This window comes from Rhinopithecus roxellana, chromosome 7, assembly GCF_007565055.1.
Source record: "Rhinopithecus roxellana isolate Shanxi Qingling chromosome 7, ASM756505v1, whole genome shotgun sequence".
NCBI lineage: Eukaryota > Metazoa > Chordata > Mammalia > Primates > Cercopithecidae > Rhinopithecus > Rhinopithecus roxellana.
In genome coordinates, this window is record NC_044555.1 from 8,785,780 (window position 1) to 8,809,715 (window position 23,936).

A 23,936-nucleotide genomic window follows, 5' to 3' on the forward strand; every position below is an offset into this window, starting at 1 on the left:
TTTTGAAAATTTACAGCAATTAAAGTATTTTTGCTTCTACGTAGGAAGGTTAAAAAAAGATTTTTTTTTTCATAAAATACAAGAGCAACCAATTATACTACCAAGTAAAGTGAAAACTGGGATTCCTTTTTACACTAGTCCAAAGTTGCATTTAGGAACTTAGTTGTAGGCTGCTGTGCTGACACCATGACAAACCGAAGTGTAGGATTGGGTCTGGTTTTGTTTCGGTTTTCTTTTCAATATCCAATGCTCATGGATTAAATTCTGGAAATGTTCCAATTGTGAGGCAGGGACATGTTTGGATTCGACCATGGGTATGCTCCTTGGGTTGGATGTTGGAGGGTGAGGCACGTTTTGCTGACTACCTACTAGCCACCAAGGTAAAAAAATTCATTGTCTCCTGGCATTCTATTCCCTGGAAATCTACTCGGTACCACAAGATACCTCCACTTCTACCAAATCCTTTCACAAACTGAGACATTTCTTGTGATTTATCTGTGACAATTTCCAATGTAGCTCCACATTTTTTATAGTTGTTAGCAAACCATTCCAACAGGGGTATGCTCTCAATAAGCTCATGTTCCCATCCAGTCTCTTTGTCTATGAAATGAGATGTATCCTTTTCTTGCTCTGGAGTTAGAGAATTTTCTCCTTTTCTGTGCCTTGTCAATAAGAACATATCTCATTATCCAGATTTTCAGAGACTATTAGAGTCTCTACAGCTCCCATTTTCAAAGCCTTTAGCGAATCTTCAACGCCAAAACAGTACTTGCCCATGTCCTGGCTGATTTTATCAAACTATCGTCCTATTAATTTCTTCTCTTGAATGAATTTCACATTGGAGAGGACTTCAGTAGATAACTCAATAGCTTGGTTGAATCCATTTTCACCACCATAGGATATACAAACTAACTTTAAAACTTTTTATTGCAACTTTTGATCAAATATATCAGATTGACTTAGTTCAGTTTTAAAGTTAGCGGATCCAGCTAAAATTAGACCAGTCACATTCACTTTGTCTCCAGAAATAAACAGCTACACAGCAGTCTCTGCTACTTTCCAAACGTAGTTATATCGCTTTTCCATTCTTAAACAGGCAAAACACAGGGATGACTGACCTCCTTTACCGTGTTTCTTTGGGAGATCCACAATGAATTTGTGCAGGACTTGTGTTTCCTTCGAGCGTGCCAAAAACTGCACCACTACCATCTATTACAATAAAGTCAAATTTGCTATAATCTGAAAGTAGTGCTATAAGAGCCTCTGTATGGAATTTGTTGTCACACAAGTACAATGATGTATTAATTGGTTTGAAAGGTTCAAAGTCAATGTTGACTTTCTTTTCCTTTCCTTCTTCTGTTACAGTTGTTCCACAGTAAACAACCAGACCATTTGAAGGTACTTTGTTATAAAGTTTGAGCCCTTGTTGTACAGATGTAATGCCTCCCAGGACTGAAAGACAGTTTACTCATGACTCAATGTTAGATGCAATTCCAAACTCGTCTGCTAATATTTTTGTCACTCAGAGCATTTTTTATTTTAAACCGCGCAGTATATAGTACTTTGTTATAGCAACCTAAACTAAGACAACTCCCCCACCATTCCCCATTGTCAGCAGGGTCCAACTAGAAACGGAGCTTCCATTTTTACCATGCAGCAACAAAGCGGCATAATTCAGTGCTCCACTTCCATACACCCTGGTGTCAGTGAGGCCAACAGGAAGCTGAACATATCCAGCTCTTTTGGTACTTCAACATAGAGACTATGTGCTTAAAAATAATGTTAAGTGTAATTAAACATCTCACAATATAATTTCCAGAATGTTTGGAATACAATAAAAAAACATTCATCATACCAACAACCAGGAAAACCACAATTTGAATAAGAAAATACAATCAATAGATGCCAACACTGAGTTGATAGAGATGTTAGAATTGCCTTACAAGGCTTTTAAGGTATCTGTCATACAATTGCTTTTTTTTATTTGTTTATTTTATTTATTTATTTATTATTATACTTTAAGTTCTAGGGTACATGTGCATAACATGCAGGTTTGCTACATACGTATACTTGTGCCATGTTGGTGTGCTGCACCCATCAACGCGTCAGCACACATCAATTCGTCATTTATATCACGTATAACTCCCAATGCAATCCCTCTCCCCTCCCCCCTCCCCATGATAGGCCCCAGTGTGTGATGTTCCCCTTCCCGAGTCCAAGTGATCTCACTGTTCAGTTCCCACCTATGAGTGAGAACATGCGGTGTTTGGTTTTCTGTTCTTGTGACAGTTTGCTAAGAATGATGGTTTCCAGCTGCATCCATGTCCCTACAAAGGACGCAAACTCATCCTTTTTTATGGCTGCATAGTATTCCACGGTGTATATGTGCCACATTTTCTTAATCCAGTCTGTCACTGATGGACATTTGGGTTGATTCCAAGTCTTTGCTATTGTGAATAGTGCCACAATAAACATACGTGTGCATGTGTCTTTATAGCAGAATGATTTATAATCCTTTGGGTATATACCCAGTAGTGGGATGGCTGGGTCATATGGTACATCTAGTTCTAGATCCTTGAGGAATTGCCATACTGTTTTCCATAATGGTTGAACTAGTTTACAATCCCACCAACAGTGTAAAAGTGTTCCTATTTCTCCACATCCTCTCCAACACCTGTTGATTCCTGACTTCTTAATGATTGCCATTCTAACTGGTGTGAGATGGTATCTCATTGTGGTTTTGATTTGCATTTCTCAGATGGCGAGTGATGACGAGCATTTTTTCATGTGTCTGTTGGCTGTATGAATGTCTTCTTTTGAGAAATGTCTGTTCATATTCTTTGCCCACTTTTTGATGGGGTTGTTTGTTTTTTTTTTCTTGTATATTTGTTTGAGTTCTTTGTAGGTTCTGGATATTAGACTTTTGTCTGATGAGTAGATTGCAAAAATTTTCTCCCATTCTGTAGGTTGCCTGATCACTCTGATGGTAGTTTCTTTTGCTGTGCAGAAGCTCTTCAGTTTAATTAGATCCCATTTGTCAATTTTGTCTTTTGCTGCCATTGCTTTTGGTGTTTTAGACATGAAGTCCTTGCCCATGCCTATGTCCTGAATGCTACTACCTAGATTTTCTTCTAGGGTTTTTACGGTATTAGGTCTAACATTTAAGTCTCTAATCCATCTTGAATTAATATTGTTATAAGGAGAAAGGAAAGGATCCAGTTTCAGCTTTCTACTTATGGCTAGCCAATTTTCCCAGCACCATTTATTAAACAGGAAATCCTTTCCCCATTTCTTGTTCCTCTCAGGTTTGTCAAAGATCAGATGGCTGTAGATGTGTGGTATTCTTTCTGAGGACTCTGCTCTGTTCCATTGGTCTATACCTCTGTTTTGGTACCAGTACCATGCTGTTTTGGTTACTGTAGCCTTGTAGTATAGTCTGAACTCAGGCAGCGTGACGCCCCAGCTTTGTCCTTTTGGCATAGGGTTGTCTTGGCAATGCGGGCTCTTTTTTGGTTCCATATGAACTTTAAAGTAGTTTCTTCCAATTCTGTGAAGAAAGTCATTGGCAGCTTGATGGGGATGGCATTGAATCTATAAATTACCTTGGGCAGTATGGCCATTTTCACGATATTGATTCTTCCTATCCATGAGCATGGTATGTTCTTCCATTTGTTTGTGTCCTCTTTTATTTCACTGAGCAGTGGTTTGTAGTTCTCCTTGAAGAGGTCCTTTACATCCCTTGTAAGCTGGATTCCTAGGTATTTGATTCTCTTTGAAGCAATTGTGAATGGAAGTTCATTCCTGATTTGGCTCTCTGCTTGTCTGTTACTGGTGTATAAGAATGCTTGTGATCTTTGCACATTAATTTTGTATCCTGAGACTTTGCTGAAGTTGCTTATCAGCTTAAGGAGATTTTGGGCTGAGACAATGGGGTTTTCTAAATATACAATCATGTCATCTGCAAACAGGGACAATTTGACTTCTTCTTTTCCTAACTGGATACCCTTGATTTCTTTCTCTTGCCTGATTGCCCTAGCCAGAACTTCCAACACTATGTTGAATAGGAGTGGTGAGAGAGGGCATTCTTGTCTTGTGCCAGTTTTCAAATGGAATATTTCCAGTTTTTGCCCATTCAGTATGATATTAGCTGTGGGTTTGTCATAAATAGCTCTTATTATTTTGAGGTTCGTTCCATCAATACCGAATTTATTGAGCGTTTTTAGCATGAAGGGCTGTTAAATTTTGTCAAAAGCCTTTTCTGCATCTATTGAGACAATCATGTGGTTTTTGTCTTTGGTTCTGTTTATATGCTGGATTACCTTTATTGATTTGCGAATGTTGAACCAGCCTTGCATCCCAGGGATGAAGCCCACTTGATCATGGTGGATAAGCTTTTTGATGTGCTGCTGAATCCGATTTGCCAGTATTTTATTGAGGATTTTTGCATCGATGTTCATCAGGGATATTGGTCTAAAATTCTCCTTTTTTTGTTGTGTCTCTGCCAGGTTTTGGTATCAGGATGATATTGACCTCATAAAATGAGTTAAGGAGGATTCCCTCTTTTTCTATTGATTGGAATAGTTTCAGAAGGAATGGTAGCAGCTCCTCCTTGTACCTCTGGTAGAATTCAGCTGTGAATCCATCTGGTCCTGGACTTTTTTTGATTGGTAGGCTATTAATTGTTGCCTCAATTTCAGAGCCTGCTATTGGTCTATTCAGGGATTCAACTTCTTCCTGGTTTAGTCTTGGAAGAGTGTAAGTGTCCAGTAAATTATTCATTTCTTCTAGATTTTATAGCTGATTTGCGTAGAGGTGTTTATAGTATTCTCTGACGGTAGTTTGTATTTCTGTGGGGTCGGTGGTGATATCCCCTTTAACTTTTTTTATTGCGTTATTGGATTCCTCTCTCTTTTCTTCTTTATTAGTCTTGATAGCAGTCTGTAAATTTTGTTGATCTTTTCAAAAAACCAACTCCTGGATTCATTGATTTTTTTGGAGGGATTTTGTGTCTCTATCTCCTTCAGTTCTGCTCTGATCTTAGTTATTTCTTGACTTCTGCTAGCTTTTGAATGTGTTTGCTCTTGCCACTCTAATTCTTTTAATTGTGATGTTAGAGTGTCCATTTTAGATCTTTCCTGCTTTCTCTTGTGGGCATTTAGTGCTATAAATTTCCCTCTACACACTGCTTTAAATGTGTCCCAGAGATTCTGGTATGTTGTATCTTTGTTCTCATTGGTTTCAAAGAACATCTTTATTTCTGCCTTCATTACGTTATGTACCCAGTAGTCATTCAGGAGCAGGTTGTTCAATTTCCATGTAGTTGAGCAGTTTTGATTGAGTTTCTTAGTCCTGAGTTCTAGTTTGATTGCACTGTGGCTTGAGAGACAGTTTGTTATAATTTCTGTTCTTGTATATTTTCTGAGGAGTCCTCTACTTCCAATTATGTGGTCAATTTTGGAATACGTGCGATGTGGTGCTGAGAGGAATGTATATTCTGTTGATTTGGGGTGGAGAGTTCTGTAGATGTCTATTAGGTCCGCTTGGTGCAGAGATGAGTTCAATTCCTTGATATCCTTGTTAACTTTCTGTCTCGTTGATCTGTCTAATGTTGACAGTGGGGTGTTGAAGTCTCCCATTATTATTGTATGGGAGTCTAAGTCTCCTTGTAAGTCTCTAAGGACTTGCTTTATGAATCTGGGTGCTCCTGTATTGGGTGCATATATATTTAGGAGAGTTAGCTCTTCCTGTTGAATTGATCCCTTTACCATTATGTAATGGCCTTCTTTGTCTCTTTTGATCTTTGATGGTTTAAAATCTGTTTTATCACAGACTAGTATTGCAACCCCTAATTTTTTTGGTTTTCCATTTGCTTGGTAGATCTTCCTCCATCCCTTTAATTTGAGCCTATGTATGTCTCTGCATGTGAGATGGGTCTCCTGAATACAGCAGACTAATGGGTCTTGCCTCTTTATCCATTTTGCCAGTCTGTGTCTTTTAATTGGAGCATTTAGTGCATTTACCTTTAAGGTTAATATTGTTATGTGTGAACTTGATCCTGTCATTAATATATTAGCTGGTTATTTTGCTCGTTACTTGATGCAGTTTCTTCCTAGCCTCAATGGTCTTTACATTTTGGCATGTTTTTGCAATGGCTGGTACCGGTTGTTCCTTTCCATGTTTAGGGCTTCCTTCAGGGTCTCTTGTAAGGCAGGCCTGGTGGTGACAGAATCTCTAAGCATTTGCTTATCTGTAAAGGATTTTATTTCTCCTTCACTTGTGAAACTTAGTGTGGCTGGATATGAAATTCTGGGTTGAAAATTCTTTTCTTTAAGAACGTTGAATATTGGCCCCCACTCTCTTCTGGCCTGTAGAGTTTCTGCCGAGAGATCTGCTGTTAGTCTGATGGGCTTCCCTTTGTGGGTAACCCGACTTCTCTCTCTGGCTGCCCTTAAGATTTTTTCCTTCATTTCGACTTTGGTGAATCTGGCAATTATGTGCCTTGGAGTTGCTCTTCTCGAGGAGTATCTTTGTGGCATTCTCTGTATTTCCTGAATTTGAATGTTGTCCTGCCCTACTAGGTTGGGGAAGTTGTCCTGGATGATATCCTGAAGAGTGTTTTCCAACTTGGTTCCATTTTCCCCCTCACTTTCAGGCACCCCAATCAGACGTAGATTTGGTCTTTTTACATAATCCCATACTTCTTGCAGGCTTTATTCATTTCTTTTTCTTCTTTTTTCTTTTGGTTTCTATTCTTGCTTCATTTCATTCTTTTGATCCTCAATCGCTGATACTGTGTCTTCCAGTTGATCATGTCGGTTACTGAAGCTTCTGGCTTTGTCACGTATTTCTTGTGTCATGATTTTCATCTCTGTCATTTCGTTTATGAACTTGTCTGTATTAATTAGTCTAGCTGTCAATTCTTCCACTCTTTGTTCAACATTTTTAGTTTCTTTGCTCTGGGTACATAATTCCTCCTTTAGCGCTGAGAAGTTTGATGGACTGAAGCCTTCTTCTCTCATCTCCTCAAAGTCATTCTCTTACCAGCTTCGATCCGTTGCTGGCGATGGGCTGCGCTCCTTTGCAGCGGGAGATGCACTCTTATTTTTTGAATTTCCAGCTTTTCTGCCCTGCTTTTTCCCCATCTTTGTGGTTTTATCTGTCTCTGGTCTTTGATGATGGTGATGTACTGATGGGGTTTTGGTATAGGTGTCCTTCCTGTTTGATAGTTTTCCTTCTGACAGTCAGGACCCTCAGCTGTAGGTCTGTTGGAGATTGCTTGAGGTCCACTCCAGACCCTGTTTGCCTGGGTATCAGCAGCAGAGGTTTCCGAAGATAGAATATTGCTGAACAGTGAGTGTACCTGTCTGATTCTTACTTTGGAAGCTTCCTCTCAGGGGTGTACTCCACCCTGTGAGGTGGGGGGTGTCAGACTGCCCCTAGTGGGGGATGTCTCCCAGTTAGGCTACTCAGGGGTCAGGGACCCACTTGAGCAGGCAGTCTGTCCCTTCTCAGATCTCAACCTCTGTGCTGGGAGATCCACTGCTCTCTTCAAAGCTGTCAGATAGAGTCGATTGCGTCTGCAGAGGTTCTGCTGCTTTTTTGTTGTTGTTGTTTAGCTGTGCCCTGCCCCCAGAGGTGGAGTCTACAGAGACAGGCAGGTTTCCTTGAGCTGCTGTGACCTCCACCCAGTTCGAGCTTCCCAGTGGCTTTGTTTACCTACTTAAGCCTCAGCAATGGTGGGTGCCCCTCCCCCAGCCTGGCTGCTGCCTTGCGGTTAGATCGCAGACTGCTGTGCTAGCAATGAGGGAGACTCCATGGGCGTGGGACCCTCCCGGCCAGGTGAGGGATATATTCTCCTGGTGTGCCCATTTGCTTAAAGCACAGTATTGGGGTGGAAGTTACCCGATTTTCCAGGTGTTGTGTGTCTCAGTTTCCCTGGCTAGGATAAGGGATTCCCTTCCCCCTTGCCCTTCCCAGGTGAGGTGATGCCTCACCATGCTTCAGCTCTTGCTGGTCGGGCTTCAGCAGCTGACCAGCACCAATTGTCCGGCACTCCCTAGTGAGATGACCCCAGTAGCTCAGTTGAAAATGCAGAAATCACTGGTCTTCTATGTCGCTCGTGCTGGGAGTTGGAGACTGGAGCTGTTCCTATTCAGCCATCTTGCTCCGCCCCTATACAATTGCTTTAACAAGGACTTGCAAATTTCCTTGAAATAAATAGAAAAAAAAGAGAGAAAATGTCAGAAAGAAATTCAAGTTATATTTTAAAATAATAAATGGAAGTTATAGAACATAAAAAGGCAATAAGCAAATTTTTTTTACAATTACTTGATGGGTTAATAGTAGAGTAGAGATGACAGAGGATAGAATCAGTAAATTTGAAGACAGATAAATAGAATTTATTCAATCTTAACAACAGGGGGTAAATAGAATTTTTGAAAAAGAAGAGGACCTAAGGGATGTGTGAGGATGTATAAATATATATATATATAAAACGTTCTTATTACCAGAGTTCCAGAAATAAAGGAGAAATAGAGTATGGCTGAGAGAATACTCAAAAAAATACTGGCGGAAAACTTCCCAAATTTGTGAAACACTTAAACCCACAGATTCAAGAAGTTCAGTGAATTGCAAATAAGATCAATCCAAAGAAACACATGTCAAGACACGTGATATTTAGCTTCTGAAAACTAAATATAAAGAAAACATTTTGAAAGCAGCCAGAGTCAAACAACACATTTCCTCTAGGATGATACTAATTCAAACGAAAATGTATTTCTCATCTAAAACCATAAAGTCCAGAAATAAGTAACAACGTATTTTAAGTGCTGAAAGAAAGGACTTGTCAAACACAAATTGTATATCCAGCAAAAATATCTGTCAGGAATGAGGGTAAATCAAGACATTCTCAGATGAAGAAAAATAAAGAGAATTTGTTGCTAGCAAATCTATCCTTAAAAAACAGATAAAAGAAGTTCTTTAAACTTTCTTAGAAAGGAAATTATAACAGAAGAAGGCTTGGAACTTCAGAAAAGGAAGAACATAGGAATACAAAAAAGAGGTGTAATAGGAAGAGATAATCCTAATTCTCCTGAGTTTTTAAATCTTATCTGAAGATTGAAGCAAAAATTATAACACTATGTGATATGGTGCTCAATATACGCACAGTAAGTATTTAAGCCAGTTATATTTTATTTGAATGCACAGGATAAAATGACCTAAGTGGAAGCAAGGTTTCTATATTTAATACGAAGCATTAAAAATCCGATACCAGTACACAGTGATATGTTAGTATACATATGGTAATCTCTAAAGCAATTATAAAGAAAACTATGCAAAGTGGTATACTCAAAAACAGTATATGGTGTGAGTTGGTTGCAGGTAATATTTTAAAGAGAAAGAAAAAAATGGTCTAAATAAATCAAGGTGTAATCCAAAATATTTTACTTAACCAACAAGATGTTAAAAATTAAAAGACAAATAAAAGAATTGAGAAATAAAGAAAACTAGTAGAGCACACATAATAAGGTGGCAGACATAAGCATTAATATATTAATAATTACCTTATGTGTAAATCATCTAAATACACCAATTAAAAGAGAGAGATTTGGGGGAGGGAATTATGTTTAAAACTATGGTGTACAAGAAATTCACCTTAAATACAAAGGCATAGGTATGCCAAAAATTAGGGAAAAATGCATATTATGTAAACATTAATATCAGATAAAACAGACTTCAAAGCAAAGCATTGAAGGAGGGCCCCAACACAGTGTCCATATTCAAAGACTGGGTGAGTATTTTGTCGGGGTGAGTTTCAGGCATTTAAGAAAATGCTTTCAAAATATGAACGTCCACTAAGCTAACAGAATGCAGACTTCAGTAGCCACACATAAAGAATACAAGCTTTATAAAAAATGGTTTACAAAAGTCACTAAAAAGTAACAACAAGCAGCAAAACAAATTTAGGGGAACAAGGATCATCTGTCATCAAGTGCTGCCACTTCATAATACATAAAATGTTCAAATTTAAACAATAAATTATGAGACATGCAAAGGTGCACTCGGTATTAAAAAAAAGGAAGAAGAAGAAGAAGAAATTAATAGAAACATTCCCTGAGAATGGCTAGGCATTGGACAAAGACTTTAAATCTCCTCTCTTTGGCCAGGCTTGGTGGCTCACGCCTCTTATTCCAGCACTTTGGGAGGCAGGTGGATCACGATGTCAGGAGATTGAGACCCTGGCTAACACAGTGAAATCCCATCTCTACTAAAAATACAAAAAAATAGCTGGGTGTGGTGGCATGCACCTGTAGTCCCAGCTACTTGGGAGGCTGAGGCAGGAGAATCGCTTGAACCCAGGAGGCGGAGGTTGGTTACAGTGAGCCAAGATTGTGCCACTGCACTCCAGCCTGGGTGACAGAGTGAGACTCCATCTCAAAAAAAGAAAAATAAAAATAAAAAATCTACTATCTTTAAAAAGCTCCAAGAGCTAATAGTAATCACAGACAAAAAAAAAAAAAAAAAAAAAAAAAAAAAAGGAAACCAGGAGAACAAAGTCTCAACAAATAAAGAATATCAATAAAGAGAAGTCATTTCTTAAAAAGAAACAAATACAAAATCTGGAGAACAAAAGTAAAATAACAGAAATAAAGACTTCACTAGAAGAGCTCAATGGTAGATTAGGGCTGGTATAAGAAATAATCAGTAAAGTTGAAGATAGGTCAAACAAGAGTGTGCAGTAAGAGGAACAGAAATACAAAGAAAAAATAAAAATAATTAGAGTCTTAGAGACGTAAGGGAAACTATCAGGCATACCAATATTTGAATAGTGATACCTCCAGAAGGGAACATAAAATGAACGGGCAAAAGAATGTTTAAAGTAGTAATGTCCAACAGTTTCTCGAATAATCATGAAAGATAGGAATCTACACATCCAAGAAGCATAATTTACTCAAAGCAGGAAAACTAAAACACATCCACACTGAGACAAGTTATGATCAAAGTGTAAAAAGCCAAAGACAAAGAGAGAATCTTGAAAGCAGTAAGAGAAAAGTGACTTTCCACGAATGAAAAAGGGATCTTCAATGAGAAACAAATCAATTTCTCTTCAGAAACCATAGACTTCAGAAGATGGTCATAATATATGTTAAGTGCCAAAGGGGAAAATAAAAACAAACTATGAACCAATAATTCTACATGCAGCAAAACTTTTGTCCTTCAAAAATAAAGGCAAAATTAAGACATTCCCAGGCAACAAAAAACTGAGGGAATTTGTCACTAACAGATCTACCCTAAAAGAAATTATAAGGGAGTTGTTCAACCTGAAATGAAAGAACACTAGACAATAACCCAAAATCATACAAACAAATAAAGAGCAATGGTAAAAGTAGCTGTATAGATAAATATAAAAGTCCCTGTTACTGCATTTTGGGGTTTTTTTGTTTCTTTGTTTTTTGTTTTTGTGTTGTTCTTGTTGTTGTTTGTTTTCTTTTTGAGATAGGGTCTTACTTTATTGCCCAGGCTGGTCAACAAAGATGTTAATTGTAAGATGTTAACTGTAATCTCCAGTGTAAAAAAAAAAATTTAAAACTATACAGAAAAAGATAAGTAAATTCCTATAGTATATTTTGGGGTGGGGTGGATGATGAGAAATTACTTAATGGGTACTGTTTGGACGAATGGAGGCAGGATGGCGCACTTCCGGGTTTTTCATCATCAACTTTTCCCGTGTGTACGCAAATGCAGCCGGCGCCCAGGAAGGTGCAGACCAACCGGGCATGCGCCAGGTGATGTCAATTTGAAGAGACCAAGATTTACCTGGTGACACCTGTGGAGCCCCTCCCCTTGCCTGACACGTCCATGCCCCACCTATTGCCCTTCCACTCCTAGAAAAGCCGCTCCCGGCAGACACGCGGTGTGGGCTTCCTCAGCCCCCACCTTTGTCGGGACTGCATCAGGAACTCTGCCCGAGAGCTCTACCGGGTGACTCTCTCGGCCTCCCTTGCCGGAGGCCGACAGACTTCACCCTCATACCTTCTTCCCTGAAGCTAGATGACCAAAGAATAAATTTGCAGTTTTGCTCCTAGCCTTGCCTACTCGCTGGTTCTTTTGTGCCCGCTCTGGTGGTCTTAGAAAAAACAAATCAGTTGGTGCCGAATCCCGGGAGGAGATCCCTCCTCAGGCCTCTAAGGGTTGAGGAACCTCCTCCTGCTCCCACGCCACAGACAGACCAGGACCTGAGACCCGCTTTCCTTACTTTCATGGCCTCTCTGGGGTAAGTGCCCTTGTCTCCTCTTTACCTCCCTCAGCCAAAAGCCTGTGCAGGTCCGAGGCTTACTTTTGAGCCACCAAGTGGCTCGGGAGACCTGTTCAGGACGGAGACATCCGCTGCCTGAAGGTAATCTCCACCTTGGATCCAAGAGCCTCCAGTCTGTCTCTGGTGATTTCAGAGGACGCTTTGAAGCCAGGCAGAGATCTCCATTGTGTAAGTAAAGAGGAGACAAATGGGAAATCCCCAGTTCAAATTTCTAATGAGCACCCCTTTAGGGTGCCTCCTAGCCAATTTAAAAACCTTATAGCGGTTAATTTTCCTTTCCACTGTGGCGTGTCCTGAATATAAACTAGATAATCAGTCTTAGTGGCCACCAGAGGGCACCTTAGACTGCAATGTTCTGATCAACCTCAGCAATTTCTGCCAGCGGCTAGGCAAGTGGTCCGAAATTAATTACATACAAGGCTTTTGGGCCTTACGCTCTCATCCCGACTTGTGTAGCTGGTGTTCTTTGGTCCAGGTTATGCTGGCCAAGGACACCGGCTCACAGGAACCCGAAAAAGAGGAGTCTTCATTCCTTTTTGTTCAGCCGGAGGACCTAGGGTTTCCTTCTGTTTCCATACCCTCACCCCCACCCTACATTCTTCCTTTTCCCCCCGTTCAGACTCCTCCTTCCTCCTTTTTATCTACTAGTAATCCACTCGGTCCCGTGCCTCTTTTGGGGCCCCCCAACTGGCCCTCTTGAGTCCCCTGTCTCTGCCCACACCCGCTCTAAGTGCCCTGCTGATGCCCCCACTCCTGCCCCACACCCTCCTATAGTGTTAGCACCTTTGCGAGAGGTAGCTGGGGCAGAGAGGGTAGTCAGAGTACATGTCCCTTTTTCACTGGCCGATCTTTCCAAAATTGAGAAGCGTTTAGGTGATTTCTCAGCTAATCCTACCATATACATAAAGGAATTTAGATACCTTTGTCAGGCCTATGACTTAACTTGGCATGACCTCCAGGTGATCCTAACTTCTACCCTAAACCCTGAGGAGCAAGAGTGTATCCTAGCGGCCGCCAGGCAGCATGCCAACCAACTACATTTAACTGATGCCACCATTCCACTAGGGGAGCAAGCAGTCCCCTCGGCAGACCCGGACTGGGACTACCAAGTAGGCCAGCCTGGGTGCTGTAGGCAAGAGGTAATGGTCCAGTGTTTGTTGGCTGGTATGCAAGCAGCCTCAAACAAAACTGTAAATTTTAACAAATTTAAAGAAATTATTCAAAATCTGGAAGAAAATCAAGCCGCATTCTTAAATAGGCTGACTGAGGTTCTAACCCAATATACCTGGTTGGATCCGGCCTCCCCCACAGGGGCCACCATTTTGGCGTCTTATTTCATTTCTCAATCAGCTCCTGACATTTTTAAAAAACTTCAAAAGGCAGAGGATGGTCCTGAGACATCAATACAAGACCTAGTTAAATTAGACATTAAGGTTTATAACTCCAGAGAGGAGACGGGTTGAGGCACAGCGACAGGCTTGCCTCAAACAGAAAGTACAGCTCCTAGCAGTGGCTTTACAGCCCCGTCGTAACCCCAGACCAGAGAGTATACACCCCGCAGACTCCAAGGCTACAAAAGGAGCCTGTTATAAGTGCAGCAAAGCAGGACACTATGCCAACAGGTGTCCACAAGGTCCCCGAGCCTCAACGCAGCCTTGCTATAAGTGCAAGGTGTCAGGACATTGGGCCAGTGAATGTCCTGACCCTCGTCCACCAGCAACCCCCTTGCCCTGTTTGCCAACAGGAAGGACACTGGAAGTCTGATTGCCCCACCCTGAGAACAGGTGCCACGTCTCAACGTGACCCCTTTTCCCAGGATCCTGGGAGCTCCTTCCAGCTCCTACATTTGGACGATGACAGCTGAAGGTGCCGAGACTCGGGGACCCCCATCACCCTCACCGAGCCACAGGTAACTCTCCTAGTAGCGGGTAAGACAATTAATTTTTTAATCAACAGTGAGGCTACCTATTCTGTTTTGCCATCCTTCTCTGGACCTAGCCTTCCATTCAATATCTCCATAGTAGGAGTAGACGGAAAGCCATCCACTCCACGAAAAACTCCACTCCTTGATTGTTGCCTGGCCAGCAACTACTTTGAGCACTCGTTCCTCATTCCCAGCTAAAAAGGGCCCCCACCGAAAGCAATCAGTGGAAATCAGTTCAATTTTCCCCCACTCACCTCAAACTTACTAAATTTTCTTAACTATTTCATACTCCCCAGTCTTGCCAGGACTATCCTTCTGGGTTTTGTCCATGTTCCAATGAATGCTTCCATTCCTCATTCCTATATAAATACTGTGCCTTATTTTATGTTTTGCCCCCATTTTGATCAAATTTCTCTGAGCCAAGATTCAAGAAATCACTCGCATCACCTTTAATTAAATGCTTCTTCATCTGTACGTCCAGATACCAACCATAGACCCCGACCTTAATGATGCCCCTTAACAGCAGGAAGCAGCCAGATAGACCATGGCACCCCTTATCACTATTACCAATAAAAGGTTGGACTGTTTGGATGAACGGAGGCAGGATGGCACACTTCCGGGTTTTTCATCATCAACTTTTCCCGTGTGCATGAAAATGCAGCCGGTGCCCAGGAAGGTGCAGACCAACCGGGCATGCGCCAGGTGATGTCAATTCGAAGAGACCAAGATTTACCTGGTGGCACCTGTGGAGCCCCTCCCCCTCCCCAACACGTCCGTGCCCCGCCTATTGCCCTTCCACTCCTAGAAAAGCCGATCCCGGCAGACGCGCGGTGTGGGCTTCCTCAGCCCCCACCTTTGTCGGGACTGCATCAGGAACTCTGCCCGAGAGCTCTACCGGGTGACTCTCTCAGCCTCCCTTGCCAGAGGCCGACAGACTTCACCCCCATACCTTCTTCCCTGAAGCTAGATGACCATAGAATAAATTTGCAGTTTTGCTCCTAGCCTTGCCTACTCGCTGGTTCTTTTGTGCCCGCTCTGGTGGTCTTAGAAAAAACAAATCAGTTACAATGTACATTATTTGAGCAATGGTTACCCTAAAAGCCCTGACTTCACCACTACACAGTCTATGCATGTAACAAAATTACGCTTGCATCCCTTAAATTTACACAAATTTTAAAAATAAAAAGAAAACAAAATAATCAAAAATATATATATTTACATTTTTTCTTATATTACCAAGTAATTCATATTCATGCTACAAAGGTTAGAAAATACACACACACACACACACACACACACACACACACACACACACACACACATATATATATATATATATATATATATATATATATATATATATATATATATAAAAGATTCTACACTTTTCTTCACTCAGATCTACTGATTCCAGGGTGTCTCCCAATGTTTGTCCAAAGAGACTGCACGTGATTTGTTTTGGGGCAAGATGGGACTACTCCATCCTCTATCTAGAGATTCTCTCTCTCTACATGGTGACTGGAACGGAGCAGTGCTCAGCTAATAACCATGTTTAACATGAGTGATGATAAATAAACTCAAGAATGCTCTTCTGATGCAGGGATTAACCTGTCTGTCTGAGCACAAGCCCATCACTGAGTGTTTGGGTTTCTTGCACTTGCAAAAAAATGCTAGGATGATATCCCCCAAAATTTGTGGTTTCTTAGGCTACTTTCTTGGGACAATTCTGAGTCCATCTCAGTTGACAGGATGCCCACTGCCCCCGTCTCTCCTAAGTCTTTGCTTAAATGTCTTCCCTGACAATGCCCAGCCAGTCCTCTTTCCTCAGCATTGTTCACACGTGACTCTGCAGTCACTGCTGCATGGGGCCTATTTTCTCAGGTAGGACCTCAAAGGGAAGGCACCTGTTTCTGGACAGGAGTCAGAAGCTCCTGAGCCCAGGAGCATCCCTAGAAGGGGAGTTTCAAGCCACACCAGCCCACAGTCAGACAAGTCATTTGAAGACTAGGAAACTAGAAGGTTTTCCTCTTAAAATAACACAGAACACATATCCATTATACAAAAATTCAGACTATACAGAAAAGTGTGAAGAAAGTGAAGGCCACCCCACCCTGCCTCCCTGACAGTCAGGCTGTGCTGTCTGTGCATTTGACAGGCTTTGTTCCTAACATTCACTTTATTGCAAAAATGGGTTTATCATAAATTCGATTTTGTAAACTACTTATCTCAATTAAGTGAGAATTCCTCTGTCAGCAAGGTTGGTACTCTCTTGCCAGGCAGCCAAGCCAGCCACTGCTGTCCCTTCTTATTTGTCAAGTGCCTTGGAGGGTGTCCACACTGTGTCTGTGGACACCACCAAGTCTGTTGTTGTAGAGTAGGGGCCCAGGATCCTAGGACTGAATGGAGGAAACACAGGCTCAGATTCCTCTTGGCCACCTTCTCATTGGGCAGCCTTCCTGGACACTGCTGGGGTTCTGAACCCTGAACACGTGGGTGTGCCATGGGAGGTCAGGACCATAGAGGGCTCATGACACAGGGACATCAGCAGGGAGTCCAGGCACACATCCTGGAGCCAGGAGGTCCTGGGGTACCTAGCGCCACCCCACCTGAGGCAGCCTGTGAAGGCTTAGGGTACTGGCCCCACCCTGAGAGCTGAGAGTGGTCCTGCCCAGGCCCCCTGGCAGGATATGGGGCAGCAAGTCCCACACAGCACTGGGGGACACCTGAGGAGACAGCTGGGGCAGGGGGAACCCCAGCTGGGCCTCAGGGGGCTGGGAACGCACTGCTCCCTCACTTTCCATATCCTGAAATCAAGGGCTGACCAGTCAGTGATTTGCGCTCCAACAACCAAACTCCAAATCCCAATGGCTTCTAACAACAAACATCAATCCATCTTGCTTCTGAGTCAGCTGAGAGGCTTCACCACTGGGCCTGCTCCATATTTCCTCAGTGCAAGAAGGCCCTCCCTTCTGACATCACCAAAGTGAGATCTTGAGAGTCCTGGGCTCATAGCTGGCAGGAGCAAGGCAAAGGTAGTGGGTACAACAAGTGAGAAAGCAAGTGGAGGGTGGGGGGTGCTCACAAGTGCCAACTTAACCCTTGTGACTAAGAGGGGGTTGAGGGGCAGACTCCAAGGTGGGGAAAACCCGGAGCCAGCCTCAGCTCCAGACTCCACAGGCCTGAGTGCTCCTGGATCCCACCAGGGCCACAGCAGAAACTCAGGCTGAAGCAAAAGACAGTGGTTTGTGGCAGAACCCAGCACAGCAGGCCGTCCCCTCCCAGGCACCTTTCTCATAGTTAATAACGCATATAGTTACACAGATTCCTGCATCCAACACAGCCAGGAAGCCATACAGCAGTCTAGGAGTGTGGTGCGTCTGCACATGTTTAGTGACAGAATCAAGGACTTGACAGGCCATAAGTTTCCCGCAAGTGTAGCCCCTACAAACCCACCACTTTGGTCATCTTCACTCTGCATGGGAATTTGGAGGCCCCCAGCTTGGCGCACACGACTAGTCATCCTGAGGGGAGAGAGGGCAGTTCTTCCAGAGTCGGCCCAGCCCTGAGGAACAGGAGTAGTTCAGCCCTTGGAGGTGCAAGGGAAGGAGTTCATAGAGCACTTTATTGGTTCTCACAACCAGCTCTCTTCACTTATTCCGTGACATGGCAAAAAGACCAGATAGGAGGGTGCCCAGCAGACTCAGGCCATGGTCTTCAAGATGCCGGCCATCTTCTTGGCATCTCAGCCTACATGTGTGTCCCACATCACCTTCCAGCTGCACCTGGTGGGTCAGCTGCTGCCTTATAGCCAGCAGGGGGCTAGCTCTGTCGGCCTAGAGCTCCTGAAACCTGGTCCTTTCTCTGGGCTGCACCCATCTGACTGAGCTCCGTTGGCCTGGGCTTGCTGCTCACCCTGTCACGAGCCTGGTTCTAGATGCTGGCGTCCAGCTTCAGCAGCTCCGCCAGAGTGTGCCTCAGTGGGTGCAGGTTCCTTACCACCACAGTGGCCCTCTGCCTCTGCTCTTTGCACTTCTGCTCAGCCAACTTTTGGCTTTGGTTTTCTGCAGCCATCATTGACTCCTCAGCTTCAGTTTCTCATTCTTGGGCAAAATAGCCTTGACATCTGCATCTTTCCTGATGGAAGTAATGCTCCTCACATCCAGATCCAGCTCCCCATCACTTTCCCCATTTTCCCATGCAGAGCCCTTCAGTTGGCTCCAGCTTCCAGTGCACACATGGAAGAACCTTCTTTCAAATATGTATACAATATATATGTAATTACATATGACATAATAGATATGACATATATAATATATATGCCATAATATATATGTAATTACATATATATTATGTCATATGTAATACAATATTATATATATATAGGAATTAATGGAGGAAATGAAGAACAAAAAAGACTAATACATATAGAAAATAAATAGCAAAATACAGAACTACACCCTGTCTTACCAACAATTGCTTTCTATGTAAATGGATTTATTCTCAAATCAAAAAGCAGATATGGCAGAGAGAGAGTTTTTTTTTAAGGATCTATCTATATGCTTACTTTAGATCAAAAAGTTTTCTAAAAGATATATTCATAGTTATTAATGTCCCTATTCCCACTACAAATTTTGAAGTGCTCCTAAGCCCATAACTTGCCTGTTTTAACTATGGTAATGGGTGGAAAGAGTAGTTCACCAGTTTTAAAGATCAGACTCTGTATCAAAAGCACCTTTGCCATTAGGAAGAGTGAGTATCAGACTCATCCTGGAGTATATTGGAGTCATCTTATTGATTACTTCAAACCTCTCTTTTTATTTCCTGAGCCTTGCTTGGACCTTGACATCCCATTTGAATTCCTTCTGACTGGAATATTTGTGTTGTATCTGTAACACTGGCACTGAAATAAAGACCACATGGTTAAAGAAATCTTCCCTATATTGTACTTTATGGTGTTGGAGTGAAGCCTTGTAACTTCCTTGCCCCCATGTCAGAGCAAGTCTTACGGACACCATAGGGTACGAATAGCTTTTCCTGAGTCTGAGAAATTGGTCTCTTTTAAAAGACCAATCTCACAAATATCCACATCAAAGGCTTGAGTTTTTTAAACTAGCGAGAGTGCCAAGTGCTTTTTAGAAAGGTCCCATGTGTTATTAAACTTTGAAATTGAGTTGCTGGAATGAAGTATAGGTGACTCTCTCTGTGGTACACGATGAATGTACTATATACATTCAGGTATTCAGGCACTATGTCTTATACACTGAAGAAGAAAGAAAAAGTGTGACCCACCTTGCTCTTATAATGTTTGCAATTGTTAATGTATTGAATACAGTATAATGACTATTTTGGCTTCAATCTTAAACCTGGAAACAAATATCCTTTATTTCCCCTCCATTTCACCAAGCCTTTACTTAAAATCTTCAGTGTCTTGTCAAATATAGCTCTGTTTCAGATGCTAGACTATTCCTAACATTTGACAAACTGGAGTTTAACTAAAGGCTCCAAAGGGGAAAGTTTCTGGTCTTATTAGTATGTATGAGCAAGATCTGCTAAAACCTACTCCACTGGGTAAATGGTTGACTGAGTCAATCACAGGATATTATCTCCTCCATAGCTTTCAGTAATGTAAGTGTGGACTGGTGCATATTTCAGACAACTGCTCTGCCTGTACAATGAAAAATAGCCTTTAATGGGTTTCTTTGCCGACTGATTTCATTGGATGGATACATAATGCTGTGAAACATGATAGGATTAACATAATGTTGGTGGATTTCTTGAATAGAATTTGTCTTAACATTCCTCTTTGTTAGATAAAATAAAGCTCTTTGTATAGAGGCTTTATTTTTCTCTCCTATATTTGTATCTAACCAGCTCAGGTTTTTTATTTTAATTTGAACTGGATTGAATCTCTGAAGAAATCTGTTCAAGACCATGCTATAAGACCATGTCAGCTAATGGAGCTGGAAAGGGTCTACTCCACTGACAGAGCATTTCCTTTGGTGACCATAGTTTTGAAGTAGAGTTTATGATCATCCATAGCTTTGTCTAGGAGTAAAATATCATGGCTTTAACACAAAGATGCTGTATAGAATATGAATTGACTTCGGAAATTGAACACAAGCACTGTACTGAAGGACTAGCAACCAAATAACTACTTAGGATACTGATGGTTGTGAAGACTAATTCAAATGATTGGATCTTTGAAAGCTTCAGCATACCTTAGTTTCTAGGATCAGAATTAATTTTCCTCTCATTTGGCCTTGCAGCTACAAGGAGAAATTTTTCAGTTTCTGTGAATACTTGCACATTTTAATAATTCATTTCCCAAGTGTAATCACTCAAGGGGGAGCAAATTTGGATGGATTTACAACTTCAGAGGCATTATGAGGAAAGAGCAATTTCCAAGGCTGTTTTGATAACCCTGGGGTGATAAGCAGTGATCTCTCACATGCTTACTTCAAAAATTCCACATGCACTTGTACCTCATTATTTCCCTCATCACAAGTCAATTTTATTCTAGTCTCTGCCCCATCCCAGGGAATCCTAAAGGAGAATTAATTCATATAAGTAATCTCAAAAAAACTGTAGGAGGGGTGCTCTGCCCGAGAATCTTCACCCATAGTGCTTTGATGCTGTTACCTTGAGGTGCTTTGGACAGTCATGGAAGTTTCAGACTGTGTATAGTGATCATCTGTTAATTTTAAGGCCTTTCTCGTTTAAAGATACATTCCTCAGTGTAACATTAGGGAAGAGATTCTTTCCTCTTGCAAGTTTAAAGGTGCCATTTGTACCCCTTGTTTATCCCATTTATATATGAAAATAGACTTTTAAAACTATCCAGCACTAATGGTTGATACAGCATGCTTTCCATTTTTTTATGTCCTTCTAGAAGAGATTGGAAGTTAGGAAGTACTGCTTTTGAGGTTCAACTTCATTATCTTCTGCATTGGAAAATAATTGGGCCATGAGAACTAGGGGAAATGAGTTTGAATGTGTGTGTGTGTGTGTGTGTGTGTGTGTGTGTGTGTGTGTTTTTCTAGTGAATGTATTTGAATCGCAGTGTCCTAAACTGAGAAATCTAGAGAGGAAAAAGTGGGTGTTCACAAACTTTGTGATTGGGGGAGTGATTTTACACATCTGTATATTCATGACTTTGGAAGTGGAGATGATCATTGAAGAGATAATTGCACAGAAAGTCCTGAAATTTAAAACACTTTTGACCAGCTTTGGCTCAGGAGAGTGGGGCTGCTTGCAGAACCAGAAGTGAATAACTTTTTCAAGCAATATCAGTGAGTCTCATCGACAGGGTTCCAGGACCTGGAACATTTTAACAGAAGGAATTGGTGAAGCAGCTTGCATAGTTACTTTACAAACTTCCAAGAGGCTGATTCTGGCTTCAAGATGGAGCATTGGAGTTGGTTTTGTTTTCCTCAAAGAAGCTGTTGTTGTGCTTTGTGTGTTTTGTTTTTATTTTCTGCTTGGGGCCCCAGGAGAAAGAGCTTCTGAACTCTTTCCTTATGAACTCCCACTGTGTTCCTGCAAAGTTCCTTTTCTTTCATAGTGTTGTAGGTTACATTTTCGTTATGTCCCATCACATCTTCTTTACTGTAAAAATATTAAAAACCTGTTTCCAAGTGGGACAGCTAATGAAGCTCTAATTATTGCAGACACATTTTGAGATGTAAAAAAAAATTTATTTAAATGATAAGTCTTAGAGGTGAGGGAAGAATAAAATGGATGTAAAATGAGATGCATTAGAATTCTGTTGTGTGTATTGTCTTTTGGTTGAAACAAATTATGAACATTGACTAATAATAAAAAGTCAACACTCAAAAATAATTCAAAAAACTCACTTTAGATCAAAATTCACAAATAAATTGAAAGTAAAATAATACCAAAAGATATTCCATGCAAATAGCAAACCGAAAAAAGAAGAGCTAAGGTGGCTATATTAATATCAGGCAAAATAGACTTAAAGACAGAAATTGTTACAAGAGACAAAGGACATTATGTATTGATAAAAGGGTTAATCTGTCAAGAAATTAGAAAAAGCATAAACGTGTATGCACCTAACAAGGAGCCCCAAACCTATGAAGAAAAACTGACAGAATTAAAGGGAAAAAGTAGACAGTTTTAAAATAATATTTGGAGATTTTAAAATCCCATTTTCATTAATGGATAGAATAACCAGACAGAAGAAAAATAAAGGGCTTAAACCATACTAAACCAACTAGACCTACTATCTATGGAACACTACACCCAGCAATATCAGGATACCATTGTTTTGCTTATTCTATTGTTCCATTTTTCTCAGATGCACGTTAAACCTTCTCTAAAATATACCATATATTGGCCACAAAAAAGTAAAAGCATATATGTTCTCTGACAACAATGTGATGAAACTAAAACTCAATAACAAAAGGGAAACTGGAAAACTAACAAACATAGAAATATTAAACAACATTAAACAGAGAAGAAATTAAAAGTAAAAGTAGAAAATACTTTGAGTCAAATGAAAAAGAAAACACAATACATCAAAACTCATGAGAAGGCTCAGAGGTGAATTTATATCTGTAAGTGACTATATTAAAAAATAAGAAATAAATCCAACATCAGTAACCTATCTTTGCACATTAAGAACAAGAAAAAAAAAAGTAAAATAAAACCAAAGATAGCAGAAGGAAGGAAATTATAAAAATTAGGAGATCAGATGGTGTCTGAATATACAGACATGTAAAATCACTCCCCCAACCACAAAGTTTGTGAATACCCACTGACTAAGAAAAAAAGGCTCAAATTATTAAAATCAGAAATTAAAGTGAGAACATTACTATAGATCTTACAGAAATAAAAAGAGCAATGAGATAATACTTATGAATAATTATACACACAAAAAAACAGCCTAAATGAAATGTATAAATTCCTGGAAACATATAAGCTACCAAAACTGATTGAAGAGGAAACACAAAATCTGAACTAATCTATACCAACGGAACAGATTGAGTCAGCAACCAAAACCCTTCCAACAAAGAAAATTCTAGGACCAGACAGTTTCACTGTTGAATCCAACCAAACAAAGAATTCACATCGGGAGCGGAGCAAGATGGCCGAATAGGAACAGCTCCAGTCTCCAACTCCCAGCGCGAGCGACACAGAAGACCGGTGATTTCTGCATTTTCAACTGAGGTACTGGGGTCATCTCACTAGGGAGTGCCGGACAATCGGTGCTGGTCAGCTGCTGCAGCCTGACCAGCGAGAGCTGAAGCAGGGCGAGGCATCGCCTCACCTGGAAGCTCAAGGGGGAAGGGGATCCGTTTTCCTAGCCAGGGGAACTGAGACACACAACACCTGGAAAATCGGGTAACTCCCACCCCACTACTGCGCTGTAAGCATACAGGCACACCAGGAGAATATATCCCACACATGGCCGGGAGGGTCCCACTCCCACGAAGCCTCCCTCACTGCTAACACAGCAGTCTGCCGCGATCTATCCGCAAGGCAGCAGCGAGGCTGGGGGAGGGGCGCCCGCCATTGTTGAGGCTTAAGTAGGTAAACAAAGCCGCTGGGAAGCTCGAACTGGGTGGAGCTCACAGCAGCTCAAGGAAGCCTGCCTGTCTCTGTAGTCTCCACCTCTGGGGACAGCACACAGCTGAAGACCAACAGGGGAAGTAGCGGGAGCCGGTGCAGACGCGAACG

The 23,936-nt window shown here is 41.4% G+C and overlaps 1 pseudogene; it reads right to left on the reverse strand.

Moving 5' to 3' along the window:
• Positions 1–361: 361 nt before the first annotated feature.
• Positions 362–18,311, reverse strand: LOC104681003 (annotated as a pseudogene).
• Positions 18,312–23,936: the final 5,625 nt, after the last annotated feature.